The following is a 10,922-nucleotide window of genomic DNA, read 5'->3' on the forward strand; positions in this document are numbered from 1 at the left end:
GTTCAAAAAAAGTGTTGCAGAGATCAGATGTTGGAGACTGGGGTAGAGAATAATTGTTGCAGAGAGAAGAGGTTAAAGACTGGGTTGCAGAATGTCTGTTACAGAGAGCAGAGGTTGGAGACTAAAGTGCAGAAGGACTGTTACAGAGTGCAGAGTTTAAAGACTGGGTTGCAGAAGAATCTTACAGAGAGCAGAGTTGGGAGACTGAGGTGCTGAAGGACTGTTTTAGAAAGCAGATGTTGGAGACTGAGGCACAGAAGGACTGTGCAGAGAGCAGATTTTGGTAACTCGGGTGCAGAAGGACTGTTGTAGAGAGCAGAGGTTGGAGACTGGGTTGCAGAAGGACTGTTACAGAGAGCAGAGGTTGGAGACTCAGATTCAGAAGTTCTGTTACAGAGAGCAGAGGTTGAATACAGGGGTGCAGAAGGATCTTACAGAGAGCAGAATTTAGAGACTGAGGTGCAGAAGGACAGTTGCAGAGATTAGAGGTTTGAGACTGAGGTGCAGTAGGATCATTGCAGAGAGCAGAGGTTGGAGACTGGGGTGCAGAAGGCCTGGTACCGAGAGAAGAGTTTAGAGACTGGCGTGCAGAAGGCCTGTTACAGAGAGGAAAGGTTGGAGACTGGGGTGCAGAAGGACAGTTATAGAGAGCAGAGTTTGGAGACTGGGTTGCTGAAGGATCTTACAGAGAGCAGAGGTTAGAGACTGAGGTGAAGGTGGACTGTTACAAAGAGCAGTGTTTGTAGACTGGGGTGCATAAGGATCGTGAAGAGAGCAGAGGTGTCAGACTGAGGTTCAGTAGGACTGTTACAGAGAGCAGAGGTTGGAGACTGAGGTTTAGAAGGACTGTTACAGAGAGCAGAGTTTGGAGACTGAGGTGCAGAAGGACTGTTACAGAAAGCAGAGATTGGAAATTGGGGTGCAGAAGGACCGTTACAGAGACCAGAATTTGGAGACAGTGGTATAGAAAACTGTTACATAGAGCAGAGTTTGGAGACTGGGGTACAGAAGGAATATTACAGAGAGCACAAGTTGGAGATGAAGTGCAGAATGATAGATACAGAGAGCAGAGTTTTGAGACTGAGGTTCAAAAGGACTGATACAGAAAGCAGAGTTTGGAGACTGGGATGCTGAAAGACCGTTACGGGGAGCAGAGGTTGGAGACTGGGGACCACGAGGACTGTTGCAGAGGACAGACCTAAGCCAGGTCTCTCTGCTTGTGACTTGTGGCCACCAAACTTGCCCTGAAATCTTCCCAAACCCCTAATCCCTCCTGGAGATTCTAAACCTTCCCAAGTATTCACACTTTGGAAGATAAACGTCTGCATTTCTGCCACCCTATGTTATTCATTCTGAGTCCTTTAGACTGGCTCAATTACCCAGCAGGTCTGTGAGAATGAAGTGGAATACAGACAGGTGTGCACAGTAGGACCTGTGAAAATCTACTTCCAGTTTCAGCCCAGGCAGGGTCCTTAAGCTCCAGATGGGGGCAACAGGAGCCAGCTGCCTACAGAGAAGCCAAAGCTGCAGCCCAAGGCCTGTGCGTAGCCTCTGGAACAGCAAGGCAGCACCCACACGCACCCCTGCATCAAATCAGCATTTGCCAAGTGCTCCCCGTGCCCATCCCGGGGCCAGGACCTGTGGGGTAAGCAGACAGGACGACACCCTGCCAAACCCCCTTCCTGCGTTTACTCACTCATTCATCATCCTCCAAGGAGCCCGGGTGCTCGGAAGCTCGGCAGCCTCCCTGCTGGCCCACAGCCCCAAGGCTGGCCTGGTGCAGAGCTCTCCTGACCTCCACCGGCTGCTTTTCCCTCTGCCAGGCCAGCAGCGCTTCCCCCTGGGAGTAGCTGATCTGTGGCTGACCTTCCTTCTTCCCAGGCCGTCCACCAGGCAGACACCAGCCCTGTCCTGCCCATGACCGCTGAGCACGTGCATTGTTTAATGACAACAGCAACGAGGAGCACAGAATCCCACAGACATGCACACAGGCACACTCACATGCACACTCATACACACATACACACAAAAATGCACTCACACAAATGCACACTCATACACACATGTACACTCATACTCATGCACACTCACACACAGGCATATTCACACACAAAAATGCACATGCACACTCATTCACAGGCACACTCATACACTAACACACACATGCCACTCACATACTCACACACATGCACACTCAGACACATGCACACTCACACCCACACACATGCCAGTCACATACTCTCAGACAGATGCACACTCATGCACTCACATACACTTACACATGCACACTCACATGCCACTCACATACTCACACACATGCACACTCACACACATACCACTCACATACTCAGATGCACACTCACACACTCACATGCACACTCACACACACTCGCACACATGTGCACACAGGGGAAGCATGGCTGTCTGGAGGCAGGAGGGGTGCTCCACTCCAGGAGCGTGCTCACTGGTCTGTTAAAGACTCTTGCTGGTCTCGGTGGAGATGGAGGAGTGAAGGTGCCCTCAGGGAGCTTTGCTGATGCAGAAAACAAAGCCGTCAGCCTGGGTGACTCCCTGCCAGGCACAGGATCCAGGGCAATGTGGGCACTGGAGTAGCTCAGCCCTGAAGCTGAGCAGCCCCCTCTCCTAGAGATCTCCCCGGTAAGTGACAACTTCTGATCCTGCCGAGGGCCGGAGTGGGCTGGGGGGCCAATCTGGGCCCCCAGGGCTGGGGTCTTGGTGCTGAGCCCAGACCCTCCTCCCCTCCCCCTGGGCCCCACCTACATCCACACAAAGGCTGACCTGGCTTCCCAGGTGAAGACAGCCCGGGCTGCCCAGCCCTGAAGGTCTGAGCAAAGGTCTGGCCCTCCAGGTGCTGTGCCAGGCTGGCCCCTCTGCCAAGGGGCGGGAGAAGCCCTGAGTCAGGAGCCTGGCACAGTACACGACTTTCCCATAGATTCCAAGACTCTCATTTGCACCCACAGCAACAAAGTGGCACTTGGAAATCACATTTGATGATGATGCCGGAGCATCAGGACCTGGACAGACGCTGTGCTGTCTCCTTCTTCCCCAGCACCTCCACCTCCTCCAATCCCACTCCAGCCTCCTGGGGAGGGAGGACGTGGGCAGGGCCGGTCACTTCCAGATACCCAATCCCAATAACAGGCAGCGGGGGCACGTCCGATGCGTTCCCTGAAACCTCAGCCTCCTTAAGACCAGCCTGTCTGAGGTGACCTGGCCACTCGGGCCTCTCAGGCCCGGGTGTGTGCAGAGCCCTCTGGCCGATGGAGAGCGCCTCTTGCGCTGATGGTGCCACTCTGCCTTTCTAGATCAAGACTTCTGAAACCTGCGTCCCGGGAGGCAGTCTGTAAGGGAGATGATGGCCGTGAGCAGTCCATCCTGAGGACCTGGCAGCCATCAACACTGGGGCTCTTGAGTGTCACCCCAGAGTTTTCTGCACCTGCCTCTGTGTGCCAGGAAGGCTACCTCATCTGCCCACCACAAGACTCACCACGCCCTGGGCAGCCTGGCTTGCTAGCCACTGTGAACTCGATGGCTCTGGTGGCTAGTGCACCCTGTCTTGGTCATCTTGGGTGGCCACGCTCAGCAATGCAGATGGGACAGCCCAAACAACAGGCATTTCACGCTCAGGGTCTTGGGGTGGGAGTCCGAGACTCGATAGGGTGCCAGGGTGATTCGGTCCTCCTCTCGGTTTGTAGATACCCTTCCCGCTGGGTCGTCACCCAGCAGAGATGGCGGGAGAGGCAGAAGGAGAGGAGAGAGGCCAGAGACTCTTCTTACAAGGGCACTGATCCACCCTCATCGCCTGGTAACCGCAAGACCCCCAGGTCCAAATCCCCAGGCTCTGGGAGTCAAGATGCAGCATGTGGACCTTGGACGGACCCAGACATTCTGTTGTGAAGGCAAAAGGACGACGTGGAAAGCTCCTCCAAACCAGCGAGTGGGTCCAGAAGCAGGCAAAGGGTTAGACCCAGGGGCACCGCCGCAGCCACAGCAGGGGGAGGGCGAGCCCTGGTTGGCAGAGGGAGAAGTTCATCTGCAGAAGCTGCTGGGAACCAGGGCTGGGAGGACGCGTCTGTCTGTCTCCCCTGATTTCACATTTGCCCAGCGCTTAGAGATGTCCTCTGTGGGAGGTGGGCTCATGGGGAACTCACTGTACTGTACGGCCTCAGGAAACATTTAATTCTGTTAATTAATTAGTGATTAGTTAGTTGGTCTTCTCTTCAGACCTCTGGGAGTTGGGGACACATGCCTCGAATCCTGCCAGGATTGGAATGAGGCAAGGAAGGGGCAGGGCTGGGAAGGACCACACAGAGAAAGTGCTCATTAATTAACATCTGCTTCAAATGGAGCGAATTGGATTTTTGTCTGTTTTATGTATGATCACTTCAAGTATGATTTTATTGTACAAATTTCATTGGTTAAAATGTGTTTGAACTGGGTGTGGTGGTGCACGCCCGTAATCCCAGTGACTCGGGAGGCTGAGGCAGGAGGATCACAAGTTCGAGGCCAAACTCAGCAACTTAGTGAGGCCCTAAGAAACTTAATGAGACCCTCTCTCAAAATAAAAAATAAAAAGAGATAGGGGTGTGGCTCAGTGGAAGAGTGCCTCTGGGTTCAATTCCTAGTACCACATAAATAACAAAAATAAATAAATGTTCCTGAAAACCGGAAGGGTAGGGGAGGGGCGGGGAGGGAGAGGAGGAGAGGGCAGGGAGGAAAAGTGAAGTCTGGAGACTGAAGGAGAGCAATTACATTACATGCAACGTGAACCCCGGAATACGAATGACTCTAATGCACTCAGAAAAAGAGTTTAAAAGTCAATTAACTTGAAAAAAGGTCAATAGAAATTACCCCCGCTAAAGAATAGAGAAAAAAAAATATCGCAAACAAAATGAATAGCGCCACAGGAAGTGGCTGTAAGATATGAGTAACTGGAGACCAGAAAGAGAAGGAGCAGGAAAAGCATTGGAGGAATAAGACCAGTAGCTCTCCAACTTGGAGAGAGAAACGTACAACCTCAAGAATGTCGGCCACCACAAAGAGCAGAGATACAAAGAAAACCACGTCCAGTCCTACAGTGATCAACCTGCCGAATAACAGAGCTGACCTGAAAGTCTTAAAAGCAATGAGTGAAAAGAAAGAAAGACAGTCACACGGGTAAGAAAAATCATTTAGATTACTGCAGATTTCCCCAGAAACTATGGCGGCCACTCAACAGTGGAAAGGCATCTTCAAAAGACTAACGGATGATCGAACCCTCCCAGGGGAGCAGGGAGGTGGACAGAGACACCGACAGCCTGCGACCAACATGAACAGACAAATTACCGGAAAACCTAAATTCAATGACATCGATAATTACATGACATGTTCATAAATTAATTACTCTCTTTATAAGCCAGAATTTCAGAATGGGTAAAAGAGACTCAATATATTGTCGGAAATGCATGTGTGTGTGTGTGTGTACTTATGCATGCACGCACACATGCACACACTCCCCAAGGGAAGTTCCAACCAACACTAGAGGCACGTCACTGTGCGCTGAGTGTGGCGCACAAGCCGGAGTGGCTGTGTGACATCACATACGATGAACTTCGAGATAAAGAATGTTGCCAAGATAGGGGGACACTTCAGAATGACCAACGGACTGACCATTGAGGAGCCATCATAATCATAAATGTTCATTCATCCAACACCAAGATTCACCAGGCGCCAATTAACGAAATCACAGGGAAGAAGAGAGGAGCCTACAGTAATAACAGGCTGTTATAAGTCCCTTCCTCAGCAGCTGACAGGGTGATGTAACGGACAGAAAAGACAGACAAGCCCTCGACGGAGCTCCCAGGCATAAACACTGCGTCCAGTCACTGCAAAGCACCCACCCGCTCTAGGAAGGTCCCGAGATGGACTTTATACCAGGACAGAAAACAAATCGCCATGAATCATAAAGACCGAAGTCTTAAAGGATTCTTCTCTGAGCACCAAAGATTTGTGTTAAACACAGATTCATTAAGAAATCTAGGGTGATCTAAATATTTGGAAATGAAACAAGATGATTTCTAATAGTCCACAGAGCAGAGGGAAACCCGGAGTTGGAGACACCCTGGCAGCACAGGGCCGGCCTAGCACAAGGCCGACTGGGTCCCTCACCACCCGACCGAGGAGGGAGGAGGGGAACAGGAAGTCTCTAAAATACCAGTGAAAAGCAGTGAAAATTCCACAGGGCATGTGAAAATACCCAGCCCGTGTGGCCTAGGGAAGAAATGCAATGCTTTAAATCCTTAAATTATATTAAAGAAAGACTTAAAATCAATGCCCGACGGTTTATCCTATGAAGACAGAAAAATATGCCAAAGTATATCCAGAGCCAGAAGAAGGACCGTAGTAAAGACACAAGCAGGCCTTGAGTGACCTTAGACGGAGCCAGAGAGGATCCCAGGAGCTCCCACAGACCTCGCTCTGGGGCTGGAGGGGTCCTCTCAGCTGCCTAAGTGGCAAGGGACAGGCCCCCACTCTGAGGCTCCCAAGAGGAGCAGGCTCATGCAGGCCACCTCACGATGGCGGTCACCTCCGCCCCTCGCTGGAAGTCCCGCTGCCAAACACATTTCCCTCCACGGGCGGCTCTGGCCCTGGGCGAGGACTGGGGATGTGGGTCCTCACAGGGGGATTCGCCAGTGTCCATGGGCCACGTCGGGTTGCCACAGCTCCTGAGCCCCCCCAGGTGGCCTCAGGACTTCATCCATGCCCTGCCCACGGCCTCACCTCAGGCAGAAGACAGCAGAACCCATCTCCTTGCGGGGACATTGCTGCGCCATGTGGCTGTGGTCGGGCCAACCTGGAAACAGGCCCTGCAGGGCCGGAGGGATGTGGAGGAAGGTCCAGGTCTCCTCTGGGAAGCAGCTTGGCCACCTGCAGAGCAGAGGGGACAGCTGAGTGGACAGGAGTGTCCACTCCCCCCTCCCCAGCTGAGCTGATTTTCTCTGGAGGAGAAACCCCTCCACTCTCTGCCAAGGGATCTGGCCCCTCTCAAACCCAGAGACTCCACGGCGGCCACGGTCAGCCAGCCCTGTATCCCGTCCCACGGCTACAGCAGTGACTGGTTCAGAGTCTCACATTATCCCTGACTGATGAAAGAGGACTTTGGGAAAGAAAATGCCTCTTCTGCTTCTGCAGGAGCTGCTGGAAGAAACGGCTTTGTTTTGTTCTTGGGGATATAAAAGAGGAAAGATTCAGCCCCAGGGACAAGGCAGTCATCTTGCAAGTGCACAGAACTGCCTATGTTCCTGAGCCCTGATCAACCTGTACCTGAAGCTGGCCCTGGCCCAGGCTCTCCTACTCTGCCGGGTAAGGAACTGCTAATGTTCCTTAAGCCAGATGATGCTGGGTTAGGATTTGTGTAACTTTCCCTAAAAAGGGGGCCTAGGTGACTCACATCTTAGAATTAAGTGCACCCTTGAACACCTGCAGGAGCTCATGTGGGTCACAGGCAGCCTGGTTTGTTTGTCACATGACCCATATTGCCCTCCTAAAACGCCGCTTTCCTTTCCCTGCAGGGCTGGCAGGGTCCCTGATGGGCCCCCACCCCTTATTCTGTGGGCTGCCCTCCACGGATGGAGAGCTTTCCATTTACCACGTTGCATTTCCATGGAAAATAAAACTCTTGATAGATTCTCACGCGTCCGTTCCCCAGCTGCCCACTACAGGGACGATTATGGTTCAGTTCATTTGGATTGTGTCTCAGTAATGGAAAAAACTGGATCCTGCAAGGCCCCAGAGACTCTGCTACCTTAACAGCCCAGCTCTCGAGCTGCTTGATTGAAACACTGAAGCAGCCGGCCGGACCCACAGCCAATTTCCACACCGTCAATATGGAGGAGTAATGGACAGCGCTGCACTTCTCCCGGACAAGCACTTTAAATCCAAGGAAATGCCTGCCGGAGCCCGGAGCAGCCACGACTGAGCAGACAACCCAGATCCCAGGGCCCAGAGCAGGCGAGGCCGAGCTCATCCACAGAAAGCCCTGCTGGTGGGCGAGGAGGCTGGGCCGGGCTGCTGTCCTGGCTCCTGTCCATTTACTCCCGTGTCTCTGCCGCTGGCTGTCTTCCTCCTGGCCTCTCCCCCGCCCCAAGTCGAGGGAGGGGAACTAAAATGGGAAGCCAGATCTCAGCATGTCAGCTGGCACCTTGTGAACCCGGCTTCAGAGACGAGTGAAAGGGGGGCGGAGGGGCGGAGCCCAGGCAGAGGCGCGGAGCCCAGGCAGAGGGGCGGAGCCCAGGCAGAGGTGGGGCGCCCCCGTTTCCCTCTCAAGATCAACCAGGTAATCCAGCCCCTTGGTGGGCCACGCAGCCTCCTCTGGCTCTTCTCAGCAGGACATTTGGAAGAATTACTGCTTCAAAGCTTCTGTAATGGAATTTTGCTGCATTAATTTAGGTTTTGAATTTTACTCTTGAGGAAAAGAGAAGGATATAAAATAAACTCAGGCCTGAGCCTGGGGAGCTGCGGGCCAGGGGTCCAGGGTGAGGACAGCACCTTGCAGCATGAATGGGACCCCAGGGCCGACTCTGCACACCGCCTCGGTCCCCGAGCACCACAGGGCCAGGCACGGGGCCACTCCACAGGAGGTGCTAGGTCGTTGCCCGCGCCTTCTGAAGAAGCTCTGTTTGCCTGGTCACCCTGTGGGAACCCCTCACCCTCCAGGAGCCAAGCCCCCCTGCTTGCCTGCCCTGCACCTCTCTGCCTGACCACCAGGTCCTAACCTTGTGCTGAGAATCCTAAGGCCTGGGCTCTGCCCACTGGGCACTTGCCATGTCCCCATGCCTCGGCTCCAGGAAGGAGGGCCCTCACACACTGCAGCTGAGGTTCGAAGTCTCCCATGGTCCCCAGCAGCGTGCAAGGTGCCAAATGTGCCTGATGAACAGAGACATTAGCTCACCATTAGTGACCTGGTACTTGATCTGTGGCCATCTGGCAGGGCTCCTGGTCCAAGGTCTAGGGACAGTCTGGCCCCTGCTTGCAAAGAGATGGAACCTCGCTTCTTGGAGGCTGGTCAGCACCCTCCCCTTCACTGAAGCCCCTGCTGCTCACACCTGACCCAGAAGACCACACCTGACTCACACCCGATGTCCCACCCAAGGTCCCCAGGGGTCATTTTGGGGTGGAGTGAAAACACACTGGAAACCTTGGGGTCCAGTTACAGAGCCAGCCTGGCCTGGTCAGTGCCCCAGGGTTAACTGAAATATGCTGCTGACTTTCAGTTAGAAATGAAGAGTGGCGTCCACCTCTGGGGTCATGAAATTGGAGTGTGCCAGGGATGAGGCTTCTGCCCTCCACCTGCCCAGCCACGGGCACCACTGGGCCCCACCTCCCTGCCACTGAGTCCCAGGGAGTGTGCAAGGACGCATCTCTTCCACCTTCGCAGCGGAGGCAGGAAGGTGCCGTTTCTAAGTGGACAAAGACCGGTGCTGCGCCCTCCCCTGAGCTCCTCCATCTGGGGCCCCTCCCCCAGCGTCACACAGCCATCCCACCGGTGCAGCTGGTTATCTGACAGCTGCCCACAGATGTATCTTCCCCTTTGTGTGCCCCATGGGCTGGCCCCCTCCAGCTGGGCTCGGTGGGTTAGAGGTGCCAGGAGGCCAGGGCGGGCAGCCAAGGCAGAGTCAGGGCCTCTGTGACCCTTGCTCCCTGCCTGGGTGCATCTCTCCTGACCGCTCTGCCCTGTCAGGACGCCTTCTGTCCAGGGTGCAGGAATTCCAGCTCCTCGCCCTTCCGGGGCTGGCCTCTGCCCCCTGCTGGCCCCTGGCTACTGGACACTGTGCGCTACATGTCCTTCAGGTTACAGTTGAGAACACAGGCTCCAAGAGGCAGAGTGGAGAGTCACCCAAGCAGTCCCCTCAACTCCTCCCTGCCCACATGATGAGCGTCCAGCAGGGAGAAGCAGCTCCCATAAGAACCAGGGCAGCTGGGGAACACGGGTCCCGGGGCCAGGCCAAGAGGTGAGGTAAGTCCTGTGGGGCTCGCTCCTTGCCCCACAGCTGCAGAGCTGCCCCCGACTCCCCCACAAGGAGCCCAGAGGCAGAGGGTGAGAGGCATTAGGATCACCAGGTGTGACCCCTGGACACCCGTGGGAGTCGTGCCCTGGACAGCACTAAGAGACCTGCAGGACTCTTTTCATGGAGATCCCAGCCCTGGGCAGCTGGGCCGCAGGCCAATGGAAAGGAAGGGGTCATTTAACTGTCCCCAGGCTGGGCAGTGAGCTGGACAACTTCACCACTAATTGCTGGGTGGGTCGCTCTATTTCCAGCTGCCCACAACCAGAATTTCCAATGTCTTATTTTGAAGCGTGTCCCCTTGACTGGCTAATTATGCAAAAACTGTTCCGTTTTTAATCCTTCCCAGCTTCCCAGCTTGATGGCTTGGGTCTGGCGAAGCCCTGCAGTGGCACACAGAGAGCTCACATTGAAGTGCAGTGGCCCTGGGCTCTCCGTGGGCCACTCCTAGCGGCTGAGCTTGTGCCAGAAGGTGCCACTCTGCTAAGGGCGAGGTGTCATCGTGAGCATGAGCTGCTTTCATTCCTATGGAACTTTGATGGCCATGTTGCTCTGTCCAGCCGATGACCTGGGTGTCCAAGTGGCACCCTCTGCGTGGTTTTCACAGTGGACACCAGAGGGAAGGGGGCTGAGTCTTGGACACTGACTGTGCCCCTCTTGGCCTGTGGGGAGGGTCTGCCCGAGTCTGTGGGCTCAGCCTTTGTGCTGCCGTAACAGGACACCCAGGACCAGGAAATGCACGAAGAGTAGAAAGGTGTCTGCTCTCAGTGCTGGACACAGGCTGACAAGGGCCAGCAGTCACCCCATCCCAGCAGGGACAGTGCCTCTGCAGACTCCTGACCACGGTCTCCCTTAGTG

The sequence above is a fragment of the Ictidomys tridecemlineatus genome (genome assembly GCF_052094955.1).
Source record: "Ictidomys tridecemlineatus isolate mIctTri1 chromosome 12 unlocalized genomic scaffold, mIctTri1.hap1 SUPER_12_unloc_6, whole genome shotgun sequence".
NCBI classification, from domain to species: Eukaryota; Metazoa; Chordata; class Mammalia; order Rodentia; family Sciuridae; genus Ictidomys; species Ictidomys tridecemlineatus.